The sequence below is a fragment of the Leptodactylus fuscus genome, chromosome 5, assembly GCF_031893055.1.
Source record: "Leptodactylus fuscus isolate aLepFus1 chromosome 5, aLepFus1.hap2, whole genome shotgun sequence".
In the NCBI taxonomy this organism is placed as follows: domain Eukaryota; kingdom Metazoa; phylum Chordata; class Amphibia; order Anura; family Leptodactylidae; genus Leptodactylus; species Leptodactylus fuscus.
In genome coordinates this window covers 39,410,402-39,435,053 of record NC_134269.1, presented here as the reverse complement: position 1 = coordinate 39,435,053, position 24,652 = coordinate 39,410,402, and the positions used below count along the sequence as shown (strand labels likewise).

The 24,652-nt window shown below is 42.6% G+C and overlaps 1 protein-coding gene across 2 annotated transcripts in view; it reads left to right on the top strand.

The window, feature by feature from the left end:
* The window catches only part of LRRTM4 (leucine rich repeat transmembrane neuronal 4), a 540,717-nt gene that overhangs the window by 262,317 nt on the left and 253,748 nt on the right, over window positions 1–24,652 (top strand). The window lies entirely within an intron of this gene.

The window sequence follows — 24,652 nt, the reverse complement described above, 5'->3', positions numbered from 1 at the left end:
TATATGCAACAAGAGCCTTTCCAGCCATTTAGTGGGTGTTTAGTGGATCTGCTAAAAAGAGTTAGGTAATGTTAAAAAAGAATATATATATATATATATATATATATATATATATATATATACAGTCCTATGAAAAAGTTTGGGCACCCCTATTAATCTTAATCATTTTTAGTTCTAAATATTTTGGTGTTTGCAGCAGCCATTTCAGTTTTATATATGGATGGATATTTCAGCAAGACAATGATCCAAAACACCGCTCCAAATCGACTCAGGCATTCATGCAGAGGAACAAGTACAATGTTCTGGAATGGCCATCCCAGTCCCCAGACCTGAATATCATTGAACATCTGTGGGATGATTTGAAGCGGGCTGTCCATGCTCGGCGACCATCTAACTTAACTGAACTTGAATTGTTTTGTAAAGAGGAATGGTCCAAAATCCCTTCATCCAGGATCCAGGAACTGATTAAAAGCTACAGGAAGCGACTAGAGGCTGTTATCTTTGCAAAAGGAGGATCTACTAAATATTAATGTCACTTTTCTGTTGAGGTGCCCATACTTTTGCACCGGTCAAATTTTGGTTTAATGCATATTGCACATTTTCTGTTAGTACAATAAACCTCATTTCAATCCTGAAATATTACTGTGTCCATCAGTTATTAGATATATCAAACTGAAATGGCTGCTGCAAACACCAAAATATTTAGAACTAAAAATGATTAAAATTAATAGGGGTGCCCAAACTTTTTCATAGGACTGTATATGTATAATTTATTCTTTTACGGGATGGTACACTAGCTCTATATTCCTTGTATTTCTTACACATTTACACTGTACTGTGAAGAAATCTCTGCTGCGTGCCAGGCACTATGACATTCCCATGGTTATTTAGACTGACAGTAATAATTACTTCCCTGGCTTTAGTCCTTGGAGGACTTCAGTGGATGTATCCTGCAGTAACTTGTTTGGTCTCATGTGAATTGCATCTAACATAACTTCTTCCAGCGGTTCCTAATTCTATCTTATAGGAGATATCTTTAACTAGTGCATGGAAAAAGAAATATCCATAGCAGCCAACAGATACCAGTGCTCATTTTTCAGCGGCCCTTTAGATGATGCAAATGGAGAGCAGATTGGTTAATTGGGTCGTCTGCTCTAGTTACCTAAGACTGGTTCTGATAAATATCTTCCCTAATATTGTATCCATGGCAGGTGATGGGATATTGTACTGAGGTGACCAGACTTAAATATCCAAATGCTCCTTAAACCAATTGTACTCATGCTAATATACTTAGGAAACCATGTTGTTTTTAGAAGAGCTGCTAAACTTGTGATACACGTATGTACACATGCCCAGCCAAGAGGACAGATAATAGATAACTACTAGTTATTGACTTCTGAATTCTAAATCAGACATTTTATCCCAATGGCTTTTTGGACTACTTGGTAATGTCCTTACAGGTGAAATAAAATGTAAAAAATTCTGTAACGAGCCATGCAACTATGTGTCCATCACATGACCATGGACTGACCGTGCACCGATGTGTCCATCACATGACCATGGACTGACCGTGCACCGATGTGTCCATCACATGACCATGGACTGACCGTGCACCGATGTGTCCATTACATGACCATGGACTGACCGTGCACCTATGTGTCCATCACATGACCATGCATACATGATATGCATTATGTCAGCTACCTGATATTTTTAACAAACTTTATCTGTTTGATACTAAATCACATATATAGCTTTAAAATGTAACTCAATATGTTAAGATTCCCAGATTGATTGACTATTGTAATTGCTTCTCTAAGATCATTGCTGATGCCTTTCCTCCTTGATATTGTGTTAATAAGCACCTGAATGCTCCAGTCCAGCAAACTGCCAAAACTTTTGCTTTTGTAGATGTGGTGAAAAATGCTGATTAATGCAATTAATCACAGGCATTTGATTAGCAGCACGCTGCTCTCTTATTTCCTATGGAGGCAGTATAGGTGAACTTAAAGGGGTTGTCCCATCACAAGGATCCTATCTATACTGCTTGTTAATGTGGATTTAAGACTTTTCCTAAATACACTGCTTCAGCAAAACTGCTTTGTTTGCCCACTATCTTACTTTATTCAATTCATTGTTGACACAGCCCTTGACTTATCTACTCAAAAGTCAAGTGATGTATCTGCCTGCTCTCAGGGGGAGGGAGGAGGGGCTAAGTGCAGGGAGCGAGCCTGTGTATCTAGTTATTCCTGTGTCTACACCATGTGACCTAGCTTCCTGCTATCAGATAGGGGAGAGGAGATGCTTTCATTTCTGTTCTCCCAGTTATCAGGCTAGCTAATTCAATTGTGTTCATGATGGCAGGGACAGGCAGTCTCTGTATGTGACACAGAATGGAGTTGCTCCTGCCTGTACTTCATAGTCCAATATTGTGCATATAGTGTTTAAGGACCTTTGATGACATCACAGGTCCTTCAGCCGCCACATAGGATCACGCTATATGGTGGGAAGAGCTACATGCTAATTTGTGGGCGGAGCTAAATGACAGGTTGCATGTGAAACCCCGCCCACCAAATGATGCAAGAAACCAGGAAGAAAGAAGATTTTACAGCAGTGAAGACTTATAGGTATGCAATGTGGGAATACCCCTTTAATTTTCACACACACAGCTTCTGCATTTTGACCTGTTTTTTGTTAAATGAATAATGATACGATATAATATGTCATATATATATATATAATGATATTATCTCTGGAACAGTAGATTATTTACAAATTCAGCTAGATAGATAGATAGATAGATAGATAGATAGATAGATAGATAGATAGATAGATATGTGTGTGTGTATGTGTGTAACATCAGTGCCTGTTCATATTGAGCTTAGAACACCCATTTGCTGTATGTAAGGATACAATAAAATAGCGTATGGCATCTTCAGGGATATTTCCAGGTCACATGTACATCCTGTCGCTTCTCTCCCTGGTTTCAGTCGCTGTTCACAAGTGATTTGCTTGCAGTAATTACTCCCTTACATAAACACACTAGAATATATTCGGAAGCTTTATAAATAATTGATAATAATAATAAGAGTGGCTGGGAGCGAGCCGACAGGCCTGACAAGGACGTTTGTCTATGAGGAAGGATAAATATCTTTTACTGGGAGAATTGGAGTCACATTGCTGCGATGTGGCAAGGTGGTGCCCACAGATGGTGGCTTTGAGCTGGAAGCTGGGGAGAGACAGCATCTTAAATGCCCGGTCATTAACTTCCATCTAACACTTAACAGGTGCAGATGTTTGCAAAGCAGACGTGAGGCTTTCATGATAATTGCTAATGCTTGCTAGCGGATTCTGTACACCAGTCATGATTCTGGGCCAATTAAGTGAGTCCTGTTGCAGCAAATTCCTACCTTGGCTTCAAGAAGTGATACTTAAAAGCTTTCATTCCGTCTTTATGCTCGCAATCATAATGTACACAGTAAACACGGATTGGGGAGAGCTGCTGCAATCCAGGAGAGGTTGTCTCTCTTCCTTTCAGACGGACATTTTTATTCGCTGCATTACACAGCCGGAGAGTGGAGTAGCCGAGCGGAATACAAATGATCACTTGCAGCAGATGCTTTATCCATCACAGACTCTACTCCAGGGGCCCACACATAATGGCTTTGACTATCATCATATGTACAGGAAAGGTGCAGCCTACTGGATTGTGCCAAGGTGCCAACTGCAATAATCATGTATGGCACATGGGCGAGATCATTAACCCATCGGGGAAGGCTAAATGTCCTCAATAGACCTTACTGAGCCTTACACCGAGGCCGACACAACAACAAGATGGTTTACAGAAGAGTTTTTATACTGCAAGGTGATCATGGATGAGGGAAGTGATGAACACAAGAGCTAAGGAAAAGGAGTAGTTGTTATGTTAAAGGAGCACTCTGATGCCGAGTGTTAGACCTAGTGTAGGACATGAAGGGGGCAGTGCAGGATATGGGGATGCAGATAAGACCAAAGAGCAGGGGAATAGCTGAATGGGGTGTAAAGGTAGCTCTATCACACAAGAATACACCTAAACTATAAGGGTACATTGTACTAATGGGTCTTCTTACAGATTTTGCATTAAGGCTTGGGGGGCAATAAGAGAATGCCTTTGTCATAGGCCTAACACTGAACTCATGCTTTACATAAGGCAGATACAAGATGGATAGATCGATCGATAGATAGATAGATAGATAGATAGATAGATAGATAGATAGATAGATAGGAGATAGATAGATAGAAGATAGATAGAAGATAGATAGATAGATAGATAGATAGATAGATAGATAGATAGATAGATAGATAGTTTTTTGGTGATAAATGAGAAAAATTTAAATGATAAATGCATAGATAGATGAAAAAAATACTAGTTATTATGTGGATGAATAAAAGGCTAAGATCAAAAGCAATAGATAGATATATAGAAAAATAGATGGAGGGATAAGGAGAGAAAGAAAGAAAGAAAGAAAGAAAGAAAGAAAGAAAGAAAGAAAGAAAGAAAGAAAGAAAGAAAGAAAGAAAGAAAGAAAGAAAGAAAGAAAGGGTAGAATGAGAGAGGGGAGAAAGCAAATAGATAGACAGATAGATAGATAGATAGATAGATAGATAGATAGATAGATGATAGATAGATAGGAGATAGATAGATAGATAGATATATAGATAGATAGATAGATAGGAGACAGATAGATAGATAGATAGATAGATAGATAGATAGATAGGAGATAGATAGATAGATAGATAGATGATAGATAGATAGATAGATAGATAGATAGATAGATAGATAGATAGATGATATATAGTGGATAGATAATGTATTGTAAGACAAACTAAAAGTGAGAGACGGACAGAAAATTAAATGATGAATAGATAGATAGATAAGGAGAGAAAGAAAGAAAGAAAGAAAGAAAGAAAGAAAGAAAGAAAGAAAGAAAGAAAGAAAGAAAGAAAGAAAGAAAGAAAGAAAAAAAGGGTAGAATGAGAGAGGGGAGAAAGCAAATAGATAGACAGATAGATAGATAGATAGATGATAGATAGATAGATAGATAGATAGATAGATAGATAGATAGATAGGAGATAGATAGATAGATAGATAGATAGATAGATAGATAGATAGGAGATAGATAGATAGATAGATAGATAGATAGATAGGAGACAGATAGATAGATAGATAGATAGATAGATAGATAGATAGATAGATAGATACAAAAAGAAACCACAATAGCACAAGCCCAACATTTGTAAAAGAGAAAGGGTTCAAAGGTAAAGCATCTCATTTTTTTCTCTATCTTTGGAGTGCTGCCTATTTTTTGGAGAAAGATAGATAGATAGATAGATAGATAGATAGATAGATAGGAGATAGATAGATAGATAGATAGATAATAGATAGATAGATAGATAGATAGATAGATAGATAGATAGGAGATAGATAGATAGATAGATAGATAGATAGATAGGAGATAGATAGATAGATAGATAGATAGATAGATAATAGATAGATAGATAGATAGATAGATAGATGATATATAGTGGATAGATAGATAGATAGATAGATAGATAGATAGATAGATAGATAGATGATATATAGTGGATAGATAATGTATTGTAAGACAAACTAAAAGTGAGAGACGGACAGAAAATTAAATGATGAATAGATAGATAGATAGATAGATAGATAGATACTTATCACTTATATTACAATAAACATGTTCAGATAACATTGCAATGAGCAGGGCTGAGCCTCGGCATTGATTTTCCTGGTATAAATGATATGTAATTATCGCTCTTAGATGTAATGATATTCTCCATAGAAATGAATGACTTTGTATATTTGATATCATATTGGATGGGACGTTCCCTTTGCCGATGCTCTTGCACTCCTGTAGTCTGTTCCTCACATTGCAGTACATTTTGTGCTGGCGCTCTGTGATACTGAGATTCCTTCCACTACATGTGATGATGGCGCCTCCTAATCTTCACCCCCTTTAATTATTTCCATTACTCTCTGCTAATGCACAATATATTTCTTCAGCTGTCAGGCTTGTGAAGCAGTTTCAGCCCACAGCCCCTATAATAACACAGCCTTTTACAAAATCGCAACTTAATATGGGCTTACATTGTTCTCCACAATGGAGAAGGAAGGAGACAAACAGGCCTTGGCTTCTATAGCCATTAGCTGCTTTTACGGCAAGTTCTTTTAAGCTGTCAGCTTGGTTGGGAGAAGCATTTCTTGGTTTCTTCTATGCCAGGGTTTAAATAGACACTTTGTGACAAACGCTGGATATGATTTTATTCCTTAATGTCTTGTTTTACTAGGTGTGTGAAGTCTATTATATCCTAAGAACTGTTATTATACTCATTAAAATAATGCTCTGGAGGTTACATGGTTAAGTCTTATTCGCAAGGTTCTTACGTACTGAGAGTATGTTAAGTCTATTAGTTGTATTAAACAAGTTTTTATCCATTTCTAGGAAAATTGGAGAATGCATTTCTGTTCTCCATTCAACTCTATCTATCTATCTATCTATCTATCTATCTATCTATCTATCTATCTCCTATCTATCTATCTATCTCCTATCTGACGGGGTCGTGACTTCCGCCAAAGTACGGGTCACTTCTAGTGGTCAGTCACCTGCTCCAAATCAATAATGCATGTGCGCGCTTGCTAAGAGAGACTCTGACACAAGGTTCAGTTTCAATCTCAGACCATGCTACTGGGCGCTCTGGCTGCTCACACGGTACTGAGGTTTATTAAAGAAGTTACAGTTCTTATACAGGAATGCAAGAGATAAGATAGTAGGCAGACTGGAAGCATATGTGTCTTGTATCCGTTTGCGTTGTCAGTCTCAGATTGGTCCCTAGAGTGCATGATGGGCTCATGTTCACCTCGTGAAGTCTCTTCGTGGTCATAATACACCCCCCTCATGATAACTTCATAATATCTCTTTTGTTCTCACAGTCCCGAATACAGGTGCCATCTTAGATCATATAAGGCATTAACAACTTCATAGAAAAATATAATTTCTCAAACAGTATAAAGAATGTATAAAAAATAAGAATGGACATGGTTTACCCTCACATTCCCCCCTAAATTATATTTTTCTTTCCCTGAAATTTCTACACAGTGTTATCTGGAATGTAGGTACAACATTCTTCACCAATCATGGAGCCGACTCCACCCCTTTCTGCTGTGATCATTGAATCTCATATATCTCCTTATCACCATTCAATCTTTGGGTTTTAGTTTATGAGTTCCTTCCACTGGCTTAGAATCTGGAGGGAACGAGAAAAACTCGAGAATAGACATTAATCATATGTTTTTGATGATCCATCACATAGTCAGTCAGCACAACATATTACATTTACAGGGCTAAATATCAATGTTCCTCTTTTCAACTTAGTGTGAAACACACCGCATACTTATGGACAATAGATTCAGGTAACCAATAATGACACGCGTAGACACGTCTGCCCCAGAACTAGTGGACTTTGTACACGGACTGTTTGTGATGGTTTTTCCTCACCAGATATGCCCCAAGCCATCCTGAAGGGAGACAACAACACACAAGCACGTACTCATACCGTCTCGCTGTATATACTCAACCTGCAATCTCTGGAACAGGTACAAGGGCTTCAGGCCTGGCTCTTTGGCCTAGCACATGCCATGCGGGCTCACATATATATCTGACTAGTGATGCTAAATCCTGCAGCTGCCCATCCTCCGCTCACCAGGTCACACATGGCTACTTCTAAACAGTGCACTTAGTAAGAAGCTGCTTATGCCATAAGTGGGAATGATGTTCTCAGTACATACTCTCTTACCACCGGACACCAGGACTTGTACATCCTCTTTCCAAGTCTCCTCTCCTCCTGGACCATCTTCGGTGCATCAGTGTCCTAAAACCTGAAAAGAGAGCTAAAAGGTTTGGGTCTGACCCCTTATCATTAAAACATGTCCCCTAGGCTTCCGCAGCTGGGCTAATGGCAGTGTCTGCCCACATGCTACCTCTACTTTCTTTCGTATCAGCCTTGGTGTGTGCCATGACTTCTGACTATACCCACCTATGAGCAGCAGCAGGGTCTCCATCACACAGAAAGTTCTTGCCCTCCAGATCGGACCATAATTGTACTATATCCAACACCTACCCTCAGACATTGTACCATGTTCAAGCGATGGCTTCAAGTTCACGTGAGACCCGTGGAGTCCCATAATAGGTCTCGCTTGGTTTACCTCATATACGGTGACTGTGGCATATCTGATACAGGATCCATCATCTTTCCTAAATCCAAGACCAACTATAATAGAGCTTAATCAAAAAGTTATCAATAGATTCATATTAGCAAAAATTTTTCTTAAGTTATCTTAGTTTATCTTAGTCTTCTTCACTCCCCCTTGAAGCTATTGATAACATCACGGTTTGGTTGTGTCAATGCCCAGACAACCATATAATGAATGCTGCATACATTCTCATGATAACTTCATAATATCTTCATAATATTTCTTTTGTTCTCACAGTCCCGAATACAGGCACCATCTTAGATTATATAAGGCATTAACAACTTCATAGAAAAATATAATTTCTCAAGCAGTATAAAGAATGTATAAAAAATAAGAATGGACATGGTTTACCCTCACATATCTATCTATCTATCTATCTATCTATCTATCTATCTATCTATCTATCCATCTATCATCCATCTATCTATCTATCTATCTATCTATCTATCTATCCATCCATCCATCCATCCATCCATCCATCCATCCATCATCTATATATCCCTGTTGTAAAACCAGAGGTACCTGTGCAGGTGCTGAACTGAGATGACAACCAGGATATGGAAGGGAGAGGAGACAGGAGGGCGGCTGAAATCCTGAGATGATAAAACCCTTTAAACAGGATAGTTTCAGCACCTTGGATAGAGGTTAAAATTGTTTAATCCAATAAAATGCCCATTAGCTACTCCATTCTCATTATTGTATTGGGATCCAAAATTTCCATATCACTGCCCAAGGCAGAATGCACCCCATCATCTGTGGTCACTTAAATGGAGTCTGTCACCAGACCTTAAAGGGGTTGTCCAAGATAAACTGAGAATTATTTCCTAAATTAAACTCTCTCCCTCCGCCTAACTTCTAATTTACTTCAACATACAAAAATCTATAATGTGACCACCCCAGGGACACTTTCTGATAATCTGGTGACGTTCCGTTTCAACACTTCTGGAATGGAACGTGACCATTACTCTTCCCCTCCCCTATCTCCTTCAATACTTACCAAGGCTTCCTGTGTCAGAGGATGGCTCCTTTTCTTTTTCTGTCTGCTAATAGTGGGAGGAATAGGTTAGCTAGGGAAACAAGGGAGTGAGGGTTGGAGGGGCTAGTAATGGGTGGGGTCAATAGACTTTGTGAGATGGGGTAGGCGTGGCTAATAATTGATGAGATTGCAAGGCTAGGGAGATGGGGGTGAGTGAGAGGGGCAAGTAATGGGAGGAATAGCTAGGCTAGGGAGATAGGGAGGGTGGGAAGGGCTAGTAATGGGTGGGATAGCTAGGCTTAGTAAAACAGGTAGGATTTTGTAACGGAGTGAGAGAACAAGAGGGGGGTGGCTGAATGAGAGGGAGTTAGTACAGCAGCTACACAGGAAGCTGCACAGCAGGAAGCTAACACCTAGTAAACAAAAGCAGAAGATGCAGTAGCAACCATAGACAGCCATAAATCACTCCAACACTGCTAAAAGTATATTTGTGCACTTATCAACCCATCGCTAGCACTAACAGATCTTTCTAAAAAAAAAAAAAAAGATTTTCTGCCTGGAAAATCCTTCTAACATATCCACCAAAAGATAAATAGGTTAAGGTCACTTGAATGAAATGGCATGTCCCCCTTGTGAAATGGAGCCTCCATTGCTGGGAAATTGCTGTTTTTGACAATATGCAATATGCTCTCTAGCGCAACACTCTCATTCCTCCAAAAACTAAATTTGCATATTAACAAAAACAGCGATATGTTGAGAATGGAGGCAGCAATTAACAATGTAGTTTGATTCATGTGGATTAATATACTGAGTTCTGGTGAATCCATTTAAAGGGAGTCTATCAGCAAAAAACACAATTTTGAACTACCGGTAATCACATAATACAGTAGCCTTTATAAAGGCTGTTCCTTTTGTAAGAAGATCCTCCAGGAAGTTTTGTAAGAAATGTCCTTTTTAGTGTTATGCTAATTAGCTCCATGGAGCACAGGGGGCGTTATCCTTCAGCTCCGAGCACAGCCGCGTCATCAGTGATCAACACCTCTTTCACAATTTGTGCTTCTCTTCATAGCTGATCACTTGCAGCTTTGCTTTGACGTCCAGCGCGTACGAAATCTCGCGCCTGCGCAGTAAGTGCGGCCACTTCAGGTCGCAGCCGTTGTGTACTGCACATGCTCAGTACTGTATCTTGTTTGGAGTTTAACATTATGTTTTTTGCTGATAGACCTCCTTTAAAGGAGTATTCCCATCTTAGATGCAGTTTTTGATATAGGAAGTAGGAGAGTCCCATCAAGTAAAATCTGAATTTGTCAGACAATTCTGTGATTTCCTGTGGATAGAACATAAACATCTAAGATGGGAAAACCCATGTTAATTCAGCATTGATAGTCATCAGACAGACAATTCATTTCATTGTCTGTCTGTCTCGTCTTCCCCCGCAACTTCAGGTATTCTTTATACAGGGAAACATTGATTGGTAAAAACAAAAGTAAAGGAAGAACATTGTGTAAAATAATTCCTAGTGCCCATGTAGAAAGCCGATACTAGATATTCACTCTTAGAAAATAAAACAGAACGTTGCAGTTCTTACAGTATCTACCACTTCTTCCCATAGCGTCCTCCTCCCAGTCCCACTGCACCATAGCATCGGCCCACTGCCCCTTCAATTTGCCATTAGTACCAAAAAGTTTCATATCCTCACCAAATATTCAGCACAGTGCCCAAAATGTTCTTTCATTGCCAGTCTAGTGACCTGAATGTATATGAGATCACTCTGTTGTCAGTACTGGAACTGTATAACCACAGAGATCCTGCACTTACTATTGACTGCACCATCTATGGAGTATAGGAGTTATTGTATCTCTCATTCCTGGCTGCTAATATACATCTGACTAGGGGTGTAACGACCGTGGACGCAGGAAGTGCGACTGTGACCGGGCCCAGCAAGGTACAGGGCCTGCAACCAGCTGGAGATGGCTGGGGCCCCGTCCAACTATGACAGCAGTCGGGGAAAGCCTGGTTCCCCAACCGCTATACATACTAGCCAAGGGGAGATGACTTAAAATAATAAATAGATATACTCACCTCTCCTGGCTCAGCGTCCTCTCCAGTGCTCTTCCATCATGTGACTGAAGCCTGTAATTAGGCCCCGGTGGTCACATGGGGCGAGGCAGCATAATGACATCAGTGCGCCCCCACTGACCACTGGGCACCAATCACAGGTCTCAGCAGGGACGTCGGGAAGATGGCCAAAGATGCTGAGCCAGGATGCCCAGGAAAGGTGAGGCAAGGTGAGTATTAGTGTTTGTTATTTTTACTCACCTTCCCTGGGCCTCCAGGGTCTGAGGAGACAAAACGAAGCAAAAGTTTGCACTAGGCCCACAAGACACTTGTTACACCACTGTATATGGATTCTGCCATGGAAGGTGTAGACACAGATTCTGAGTCCACACCAACACCATACCATACGTTATCAGCATTGACTACTGTACATAGCATCAGCACAGAAGATGTGGTGTATAGTTCCAAGGGGGATTTGGAGCTCTGTATAAGGAAAATGGAAATGATAGCGAATCTCTGAAATAAATGCAAAACTGGGGTGCAAGAGATGGTATAAAAAAAGAGCAATACTCAGATGGCCCCAGTTCTCAGTGCGTCCACCATGAATTGTTCAGCTAGAAGTGCCAAAGACCTCTACGGCCAGTCATGGGTCAAATGCTGGGTACATATCGGCAGTGATGACACCGATACCCAACATGCAACTGCAATGCCAAGTGATTGTCTGCATAGCTCACCAGCCCAGGTAATCCATGCACTGTGGGAATGGAGGAGGACCAGGTATAGGTGATGGCGATACATGAATGGACACTTTGTAGCCAGCCATGTAACACATGAGCAAACTGGGTCTTCCCTTGCAAGAACCAATCCTTGTCATTGGCTCTCCAATGGCTCATTGAGTTGGGTCTATGACATGATGCCCTAATGTGCTACATGAATAGGGGTTGACTTCAGGCGACCACCCCTTTAAGGCTGTTGGAGATGTAATGTTGAGGCTCTGGTGACAGATATCTGGACCATCTCTCCCCTTGCACAACTGTATCTTAGTAAGAGAGAGAAGAGACACAGAGAGCTGTTTGTGGCAGTAAATCCTTCCAAAGGGACCATTTAATATTCCTCCTGTGTGCGGCTTGTCAGTCACACTATTGTTGCAAGCAAGTTACACAACCATAAAAAAGAGGTGGGTGGAATAGTTCAGAAATGAGGTGTTTCACATTATATGATAATTCTCTGCTGTTGCTATGGAATAGGGAATACAGTAGGTTAATGTCAATTACATAACGCTTACCTCCAGAAAGCCTACACAGCGAACAAGCTCCAGCACAATAGTTCCAGATGAGATATAATTAATGGCTGCTTATCGTCTGACCCACGGAGCCCTCCGGGATAATTCAGCGCATTAAGACTCATTGCTTGGCAGTTAAAGAGTTAAAGGAAAATCACTAAATTATACGTTTCCTCCCAAAATCTGATTTGCCATGTTAGTATTAGTGTAGACTTAAAGGGGTTTTCTGGCCCCAAATGTACTTTTCATAGTGGAAATCTGTGGGCGTCTAATACCCAGACCCTGCACAGATCAGCTGTCTAATCTACAGTAGTGCACGGGGAGCAGATACAATCATGATATATCATCTATACAGGGGACAGGATATAGGGGCAGATAGAATCAGATCCCCATCTGCTGCTGTAGCTCCTGGTACTTAGATCTGTAAAGAGTCCGGGTGTCAGACCACCGCAGATCAGATACTGGTGCTAGGTAGGGTTGAGCGATCGAGATCAGAAAAGATCGGATTCCGATCGGTGATCGAGTAAATTTCACGATCGTGATCAGAATTTCGATCCGGATCTTTTTCCGGTAGGATCGAGGTCTCACACTAGTTCCCAAAATGCTTGGCTACTGGCCATTGGTTTGGTTGAATGATCAGAATCTAGAAAGATCAGATCCCGATCGACAATTGAGCAAATTTCCCGATAGTGATCGGCTGGAAAATGATCGAAAATCGGATTTTAAAAACGATCCTGAAATCTCAAGATCGGCTCAAACCTAGTGATAGGTCATTACTATGAAACATGTATTTGGGGCTAGAAAAACCCCTTAAACTCCATAGCCTTATTAATAATAGGATTTTACCATTTGGCTAGGCATAAAACATGTCCCGATACCAGGGGGAGCCATTAAGAAGCATTGCACAAAACCCATTAATATTACCGGGTTCAGTGCAACGCATAGACAGGTAGTGTTTCAGAAGTTTTAACCCTTTGTTAATAAAGGCTTTACTGAATGGACAACTCCTGTCTACTGCATTCATATCCAATGTGCCAAACAACCCCGTTACAGTCTGTCTACCCTTAAAGGAACACTAAACCTAAAAATGAACACTAAAAGTAAAGACAAAATCTAGTTGGCTCAGTGTTTGTCGTTCTGCAGCAATTTCCCCATGATCCTAACGCTCATAGTCTTGCAAGAAACAAAAGTGTTACGCTAGGTTCACACCTGCGTTCGGCACTCTGTTTTGTGGTTTCCGTCTTCTACATGCAAGAAGACGGAAACCACAGACCGGGTCCGGCCGTGAGCGGTGGTGAGCGTTTTATGCTCTCCACCGCAAAACCGTTTTTTTTTCATCCGGACACAGAGTCCTGCATGTCCGACGTGTCCGGATTTAAAAAACGGTTTCACGACAGAGAGCATAAAATGCTCACCGCCGCTCACGGCCGGACAGATTTCTCACCCATTCATTTGAATGGGTGAGAAAGAGTCGTGCAGGTTTCCATATCCTGCCTCTGTTTTGTGCAGGAAACGGAAATCTGCAGAACGAAGACCGGGTGCAGATGTGAACGAGCCCTTACTCTTCTACAGATCTGCTCCATTTTAGGTGAAGGGGTGGAGTTTTAGAAAAGAAGGAGGGGCTTAACAATATTTTATCCTACTGCAGACAGGGCAGAGGCGCCAGCCAAACACAGGAAAGTGAGGAGAAAGATGGAGGACATGGCTGAGCTTCTGAGACATATAGAGATTTACCTATATATTACTTAAAATTTAACTGTAATATGAGAAGTTAACCCCCTCCCGCTGAAGGAGTTTTCCAATTTTGACTCCTCACTTTCCAAACCCCATAACTTTTTAATTTTTCCATTTTCAGAGCTATATGAGGTCTTAATGTTTGTGCGCCAAATCTTTACCATTTATTAGGTCACACGGGGGGTGGTATGGCGGATTTTGGCACCGAGAGTGACGCAAATGAATGGGCCGACTCTGGAGGTTGCTGCCACCAGGCCGACGCCGCGGCTCAATGAGCCACGGAATCCGCCTGAAGAAAGGGCAGCCCACTTCTTTTTTCCGTGAGCGGCAACATGCTGCTCACGGAAAAAGTAGCCTGGCGGTCTACATAGACCACCATTGTGAGGGGGCGAATTATGACGTGGATTACGCACCATAATCCGCCCCCTCTATGCCCATGTGAACTAGCCCTTATTCTGTACAATGTACTGGGAATCTGGAAAAAAATTCAGAATGGTGTGGAATTGAAGAAAAAATGCATTTGTACAACTTTCTTATGGGCTGTATAATACAGTAGAAACCTGGAGTCTATGGCGGCCGCTCAGTACCGACATCCACCATACTATTACGGGAGGGGGTTAAAGATAGGAGGGGGCTGGGATGTTTTATTATTTGTGCATCTTCTGTGTTTAGTGCTTCTAAAGGGAGTCTATCATCAGAACCCGAGCATATCAATCCAATCCAATCCTGCAGATAGATAGGTTAGGGACACCTAAGTGACCCTAACCTATCTATCTGTGGGGTTGGGTTCTGGTGACAGACTCCCTTTAGGAACAGAGACTGCGGAATAACCTCTAAAAAGTTACGAGATTAGTTTTATAACCCATTTACTGCTGACAGACTCCCTTGGAATCACCAGTAAATTCAATTCCTTGAGACTTCGCCGCCTGTTAAACAACTGCATATTTTTCAGCTCTTTCTTAGTTCTAGCTGTTTCTGGACCGTAGTTAATAGGGCTAGCATTACAGCTCTCATGAGGATTGTCAAATAGCTTTTCCAGGCTTTTGAATGACAAATCTGCCTCTTTATCCAATCATAGAGATTTCATAAACTCGCACGGAATAAATCCAGCCCTTATATCTTTGCTTTTTTCTACAGAGAAGAAGACGACTTATAGGAATAATCATTATGGGGCTTCTTTCATCTCCTGTCATCCCATGTAGAATAGAAAGATGGTAGGACTCTCATACCATTGCTTGCTAGTGTTTTACAGTCCATACAGAAGGGGGGGCGCTATACTGGCTAACACAACCAGATCTGCTGAAGTTTTCTTGTTCACCACTGGCATAACTTCACTGTCTACCAATAAGTAAATGAAGATGCAAATGAAGATATCTGCGGTCGTGATGTACGTCACGCCTTCCACTGTTAAATAGGAAACAGCATTGGCATTAGTCGCATGCAAGATGACACAAAGTTATCCGATTTCAAGAAAGGGGTAATTGTGGGGTACCACAGAAATGCTCGATCCGTAAGGGATATAGCAAGTGAACTGAATTACCCAAAATCGACAGTGCCCTATGTGATTACGAAATGGAAGGTTAACGGTGATTGTCGGACTTTGCCAATCGTGTCCAAATACTTATTGGTCGACAGTGTATAGGGTTTGCAGTGGTCGCAGCTGTGACCCGGGTCCAGAAACAAAGGAGTCACGCTAAACACACTAAGGCTAGTTAAACTTCTTTCATCTCCTGATTTCCTTTGATGTCTGGCAGTCTGTGCTTAGTAAATGTGTTACCCCTGCCCTCTGGTGAGCTGGAGTCTCCATCTATTATATTCTGGAGCATGAAGAGACCCCAGAGTGTAATATGTCACTTCGGGATCCAAACCAAAGGATCGCTTCATCTGAACCCTAGACAAATTAAATCTTCAAAGGTTCGCCCATGCAGTATCTATTCCTGACGGAGTACCTTAAAATCATATTTTTTCCCAAAGTTGGCCATCTTGTGCCGCTTATCTCAGGATATAGGTAGGCCCGGGTACAAGACCTAACACCTGCTATGGAGCCCGCACTAGACTGCGTTTGATCCCATTGTGAAAGGAGCCTCCATATTAATCTGAGACAGATGCCGAGAAGACAATATATAGTGAATTAGAGAATGAATGTTCCTCTGTCCTCATGCAGTATACAGCCGAGCTCAGCTGCTACTATATTCCAGCTCCGCCGTATTTGTACTTGTGCATAGTTTAGTATCCAAATTTGCTATTAAAACAGAAATGCAATGAAAGATACAAATCCGTATTGATTTTTCACAAAGGACATACAGTATTACATAACTGAGCCAAGATCTGAGAGTTCCTTATGCTGCCTCCTCCTTATTATATGCGGGTGATATTGTGTTGCCGTCACTCTGTACTTTCGCAGGGTTAGATTTTCACAGTTTGGATCATGCACCTGCAGTTGCGCCTCTTGTGACTCTTTTATCTCACTGACATGGCATAAAAATCACCAGAACTGGAGTCTCCAATTTATGAAAAACCCCACGTATCCATCTTTACCTCTATGCAAGTTTCATTAAAGGGGTTGTGCCATTATGAGCACTTATCCATTATCAATAGGTCAGGGGACAAGTGTCCGACCAAAGGGACCCCAGCGATCAGAAAGGTAGGCTGAAAGTCTCCCTAAAGCAATTGAAGCTCAGCCCCATTGATTTGAATGGGACTGAGCTGAACTTGACCAATAAACTTGACTTTGCGCCTCTTCTAATAGCTGATCGGTGACGGTCCCAGGTGTCGTATCACATATTCATGATCTATCTTACGGATATGTAAGTCCTGAAAAACTCCTTTAAACATTTTGAAGCGAAGCACATGAGATATGGAGTCTTCTGACAGCCACAGTTCAGAATAGACGGCTCATGTCATGAGATTACCAGATAATTGCAAATATGGCCGTTAATTAAAGATGAAGAGTAAGAGATCTGCGATAATTATGCGGAGCTGCGGCCATTTATAGAGGTAATGATCGCCGTTTATTGCACTGATGTTCACTCTTGTTATCTCAAGTAGAAAAGTGAAAGGCTCTTCTCAGATAATATACTCCTTCATAGCTCCAGTACACACTATGTGAGCGCATGGTATGATTAAATAACTTATCATTTAGGTTGGGTGTGATTAAATATCTTCAATTATTCCCTCCGATGTAATTATATTGTGTTGTATAGACTTACACCAGATTAAAAAAAAAAGAGCACAAAGTTATTCTGCAAATGTAATAGCATTGACTGTTCAGTACAGGAGCTCTGCTCAGCCATAGGAAATCCCTGCATATGCTGAATAGCTAAGGCGCCAAATGTAACGTATAGCAAAACACAGGTCATCAGCGGAGGGGACAACTATATGACCTATGTCATTGTCCTGGAGATGTGCTACATAGTCCTGGGGCTGAGCCTCATAGTCCTGGGCTGTATTTCATAGTCTTGGGCTGTATCTAATAGTCCTGGGGCCATGATTCATAGTCCTGGGGCTGTGCCTCATAGTCCTGGGCTGTATTTCATAGTCTTTGGCTGTATCTAATAGTCCTGGGGCCATGATTCATAGTCCTGGGGCTGTGCCTCATAGTTCTGCTGCTGCACCTTATACTCCTGGGATGTGCCTCACAGGACTGGAGCTGAGTATCATAGTCCTAGGCATTGCTTCATAGTCCTGGGACCATGCTTCATAGTCTTGGGGCTGAGCCTCATAGTCCTGGGCTGTGTCTCATAGTCTTAGAAATGGAAAAGTTACTCAGCCTTCCTTGGGAACCAATGTCATATCCTCTGTTCCATCCCTTTCATTTCTGAGCTCCGGCACGGATTCCTTATTTCCACGGCCCAAAACATTCATAGAGGATCCATAACATAAGTTTTTCAGAAACCAGCCAGAAAAATTAATAAAACTTGACTTTTATTCAATTGTTTTTAAAATCCAGCATATATGCGGTCGAGCCACAGCCTGGCTGACGCGTTTCGGTTAAAAACCTTAATCATGTGTCTATGTGTCTCATAGTCCTGGGATTAGCCTCATAGTCCTGAGCTGTATCTCATAGTCCTAGGCTTAGCCTCATAGTTCTGGGCTGTATCTCATAGTCCTGGGGCCATGCTTCATAGTCTTGGAGCTGAACCTCATAGTCCTGGGCTTAGCCTCATAGTTCTGGGCTGTATCTCATAGTCCTGGGGCCATGCTTCATAGTCTTAGGGCTGAGCCTCATAGTTCTGCTGCTGTACCTTATACTCCTGGGATGTGCCTCATAGTACTGGGGCTGCGCCTTATAGTCTCGGGATGTGCTTCATAGTCCTGGACTGGGTCTCATATCCCTGGGTTGTACCTCATAGTTCTGGGGCTGCACCTCATAGTACTAGACTGTGTCTCATAGTCCCGAACTGCACTTCATAAACCTGAGGCTACACATTATAGTACTAAGAATGCACCTTATAGTTGTGAGGTTGCACTTCATAGCCCTGGGGCTGTACCTCCTAGTCCTGGACTGCACTTCATAATAATGGGGCTGCGCTTCATAGTCCTGCACTGTACCTCATAGCCCTGGCCTGTTCTCATAGTCCTGAGAATGCACCTTAAAGTATAGGGACTGCACCTCATACCCCTGTGGCTGCACCTCATACCCCTGTGGCTGCACCTCATAGTCCTGAGGCTGCACTTTACAGTTTTTACGGAGCTGTAATCCTAGTGACATAATATGCGTACAGCCTGTACAGTAGCGTACAGGGTCCATGCGGGTCTGTATTACTAAACTGAGGCACGCCACATGACACCATATTTTTCCCAAAAAGTAATGTACTGTAGCAAGGGTCATCTGTGTATTTGGAGCACTACTCTGAGCCTCGTGCCATGTGCACTAAGCTACTTCTATCTGAGTGTCATGTCACAGCACACTAAACTATTGACTAGTATGGTACATTGGGATATATTTGCTATTAGAATATCACACTTGTTTTGCGCTGTGATGTCATACTGATATACTGTAGTGTGACAACTGTACAAATGATACATGTTACATACGTGTGCCCACATTGTATGTGAATGAACTGAGAGACTTTTATAAGCCTGTAATACTGAAGATGTTTTACCAAAGTCTATCACAATGTAAATCAGTCATTTATATTAAACACTGGTAGAAAACACTGATGTGTGTATAACATCTAAAAAAAAAGATAAAAAATTCAGCAAATATATTATAAGAGGCATGCACCTTAAGAAGTTGTTCGCAAGAACCCAGTAGATCAACCCAGCCCACAGATGGACAGGAATCAAAGGATGTTTTCCCATGTGAATTGGAAATAATATCCCTGTTTTTGTCAATATGCAAATAAGCTATTTGGAGCAATGAGGGCGTGGCTGACGGCCTTTTTGGCAACAGCCTTTGTTACACCAGTAATCTCATTTGCAAATTTGCAAACCTATCTATCTGCAGGTCTGGGTGGTCATGCTGCATTCTGGTGACTCTAGCCTATCTATCTGCAGATCTGGGTGGATATGCTGCATTCTCGTGACCCCAACCTATCTATCTGCAGGTCTGGGTGGTCATGCTGCATCAGGTGACCCTATCCTATCTATCTGCACATCTGGATGGATCTTCTGCATTCTGGTGACCCTATCCTATCTATCTGCAGGTCTGGGTGTATATGCTGCATTCTGGTGACCCCAAACAATATATCTGCATGACAGGGTGGATATGCTGCATTTCGATGTCTCTATCCTATCTATCTGCAGATCTGGATGGATATGCTGCATCCCAGTGACACAAACCTATCTATTTGCAGGTCTGGGTGGACATGCTGCATTCTGGTGACCCTAACCTATCTATCTACAGGTCTTGGTGGATATGCTGCATCAGGTGACCCTATCCTATCTATCTGCACATCTGGGTGGTCATGCTGCATTCTGGTGACCCTATCCTATCTATCTGCAGGTCTGGGTGGTCATGCTGCATTCTGGTGACCCTATCCTATCTATCTGCACATCTGGGTAGTCATGCTGCATTCTGGTGACCCTATCCTATCTATCTGCACATCTGGGAAGTAATGCTGCATTCTGGTGACCCTATCCTATCTATCTTCAGGTCTGGGTGTATATGCTGCATTCTGGTGACCCTATCCTATCTATCTGCACATCTGGGTGGTCATGCTGCATTCTGGTGACCCTATCCTATCTATCTGCAGGTCTGGGTGGTCATGCTGCATTCTAGTGACCCTATCCTATCTATCTGCACATCTAGGTAGTCCTGCTGCATTCTGGTGACCCTATCCTATCTATCTTCAGGTCTGGGTGGTCATGCTGCATTCTGGTGACCCTATCCTATCTATCTGCACATCTGGGTGGTCATGCTGCATTCTGGTGACCCTATCCTATCTATCTTCAGGTCTGGGTGTATATGCTGCATTCTGGTGACCCTATCCTATCTATCTGCACATCTGGGTGTATATGCTGCATTCTGGTGACCCTATCCTATCTATCTGCAGGTCTGGGTGGTCATGCTGCATTCTAGTGACCCTATCCTATCTATCTGCACATCTAGGTAGTCCTGCTGCATTCTGGTGACCCTATCCTATCTATCTTCAGGTCTGGGTAGTCATGCTGCATTCTGGTGACCCTATCCTATCTATCTTCAGGTCTGGGTAGTCATGCTGCATTCTGGTGACCCTATCCTATCTATCTTCAGGTCTGGGTGTATATGCTGCATTCTGGTGACCCTATCCTATCTATCTGCACATCTGAGTGGTCATGCTGCATTCTGGTGACCTTATCCTATCTATCTGCAGGTCTGGGTAGTCATGCTGCATTCTGGTGACCCTATCCTATCTATCTGCAGGTCTGGGTGGTCATGCTGCATTCTGGTGACCCTATCCTATCTATCTGCACATCTGGGTAGTCATGCTGCATTCTGGTGACCCTATCCTATCTATCTTCAGGTCTGGGTAGTCATGCTGCATTCTGGTGACCCTATCCTATCTATCTGCACATCTGGGTAGTCATGCTGCATTCTGGTGACCCTATCCTATCTATCTTCAGGTCTGGGTGGTCATGCTGCATTCTGGTGACCCTATCCTATCTATCTGCACATCTGGGTGGTCATGCTGCATTCTGGTGACCCTATCCTATCTATCTTCAGGTCTGGGTGGTCATGCTGCATTCTAGTGACCCTATCCTATCTATCTGCACATCTGGGTGGTCATGCTGCATTCTGGTGACCCTATCCTATCTATCTTCAGGTCTGGGTGTATATGCTGCATTCTGGTGACCCTATCCTATCTATCTGCACATCTGGGTGGTCATGCTGCATTCTGGTGACCCTATCCTATCTATCTTCAGGTCTGGGTGGTCATGCTGCATTCTGGTGACCCTATCCTATCTATCTGCACATCTGGGTGGTCATGCTGCATTCTGGTGACCCTATCCTATCTATCTTCAGGTCTGGGTGTATATGCTGCATTCTGGTGACCCTATCCTATCTATCTGCACATCTGGGTTTATATGCTGCATTCTGGTGACCCTATCATATCTATCTTCAGGTCTGGGTAGTCATGCTGCATTCTGGTGACCCTATCCTATCTATCTTCAGGTCTGGGTAGTCATGCTGCATTCTGGTGACCCTATCCTATCTATCTTCAGGTCTGGGTGTATATGCTGCATTCTGGTGACCCTATCCTATCTATCTGCACATCTGGGTGGTCATGCTGCATTCTGGTGACCTTATCCTATCTATCTGCAGGTCTGGGTAGTCATGCTGCATTCTGGTGACCCTATCCTATCTATCTGCACATCTGGGTGGTCATGCTGCATTCTGGTGACCCTATCCTATCTATCTGCAGGTCTGGGTGGTCATGCTGCATTCTGGTGACCCTATCCTATCTATCTGCACATCTGGGTAGTCATGCTGCATTCTGGTGACCCTATCCTATCTATCTTCAGGTCTGGGTGTATATGCTGCATTCTGGTGACCCTATCCTATCTATCTGCACATCTGGGTAGTCATGCTGCATTCTGGTGACCCTATCCTATCTATCTTCAGGTCTGGGTAGTCATGCTGCATTCTGGTGACCCTATCCTATCTATCTGCACATCTGGGTAGTCATGCTGCATTCTGGTGACCCTATCCTATCTATCTTCAGGTCTGGGTGGTCATGCTGCATTCTGGTGACCCTATCCTATCTATCTGCACATCTGGGTGGTCATGCTGCATTCTGGTGACCCTATCCTATCTATCTTCAGGTCTGGGTGGTCATGCTGCATTCTAGTGACCCTATCCTATCTATCTGCACATCTGGGTGGTCATGCTGCATTCTGGTGACCCTATCCTATCTATCTGCAGGTCTGGGTGGTCATGCTGCATTCTGGTGACCCTATCCTATCTATCTGCACATCTGGGTGGTCATGCTGCATTCTGGTGACCCTATCCTATCTATCTTCAGGTCTGGGTGGTCATGCTGCATTCTGGTGACCCTATCCTATCTATCTGCACATCTAGGTAGTCATGCTGCATTCTGGTGACCCTATCCTATCTATCTTCAGGTCTGGGTGGTCATGCTGCATTCTGGTGACCCTATCCTATCTATCTGCACATCTGGGTGGTCATGCTGCATTCTGGTGACCCTATCCTATCTATCTTCAGGTCTGGGTGTATATGCTGCATTCTGGTGACCCTATCCTATCTATCTGCACATCTGGGTGTATATGCTGCATTCTGGTGACCCTATCCTATCTATCTGCACATCTGGGTGGTCATGCTGCATTCTGGTGACCCTATCCTATCTATCTTCAGGTCTGGGTGTATATGCTGCATTCTGGTGACCCTATCCTATCTATCTGCACATCTGGGTGTATATGCTGTATTCTGGTGACCCTATCCTATCTATCTGCAGGTCTGGGTGGTCATGCTGCATTCTAGTGACCCTATCCTATCTATCTGCACATCTGGGTAGTCATGCTGCATTCTGGTGACCCTATCCTATCTATCTTCAGGTCTGGGTAGTCATGCTGCATTCTGGTGACCCTATCCTATCTATCTTCAGGTCTGGGTGTATATGCTGCATTCTGGTGACCCTATCCTATCTATCTGCACATCTGGGTGGTCATGCTGCATTCTGGTGACCCTATCCTATCTATCTGCAGGTCTGGGTGGTCATGCTGCATTCTGGTGACCCTATCCTATCTATCTGCACATCTGGGTAGTCATGCTGCATTCTGGTGACCCTATCCTATCTATCTGCACATCTGGGTAGTCATGCTGCATTCTGGTGACCCTATCCTATCTATCTTCAGGTCTGGGTGTATATGCTGCATTCTGGTGACCCTATCCTATCTATCTTCAGGTCTGGGTGTATATGCTGCATTCTGGTGACCCTATCCTATCTATCTTCAGGTCTGGGTAGTCATGCTGCATTCTGGTGACCCTATCCTATCTATCTGCACATCTAGGTAGTCCTGCTGCATTCTGGTGACCCTATCCTATCTATCTTCAGGTCTGGGTGTATATGCTGCATTCTGGTGACCCTATCCTATCTATCTGCACATCTGGGTGGTCATGCTGCATTCTGGTGACCCTATCCTATCTATCTGCAACTCCTCTTCGATATACTGCATTCAGCTGCCAGACTCCCTTTAATACAGTTGTTGCATGGATAACAAATTTCAGTTTACAACCGGTGTCGACTTTCCCTTCACAGAATGAAATACTGCTCTACCTGAGATCACTTGTTGGAAAGATTATCATCATGCATTCGGTAAAGAGGTTTAATCTTGGGAACAGACATCCAGAAAACTTGATTAAGAATAGCTGGGTATAATTTTAGCATCAGATGTGAAATCTAGATAGATGGGCCAGGCGTTTGCTATTTGTAATCACGTTCTAGGTTTCTACACTTGCCTGACTCCTTTGCCCTAGAACATGTCATTCATTCATCATCTTTCACCTCTCGCTGCCGCGCTCGCTGTTTGCCGAGTCCTATCCGTCTATCTCTGCCATTTCGGCAGACTGAGCTTTACGGTAACACGTCTAATCAACAAGTTCTTTGATATTAAAAATAAACACTAACTAGGAGGTGAATCTGTCAGATAGCATCAATCCCAGGCAGAAAACAGAAAGACGCGAATCTCTGTGTACCCAGCACCTCTGGTAATTGCACTGGTGTTTATTGATAGCGGCTTCAATTTGGCCCTGTCGGGGGTTGATTTCCTACGTGTTCGGAATGCTTCAGCGCCCGATGCACATAGCTGGACACTACGAGTGGACTGAATGAGGACATAACCTATA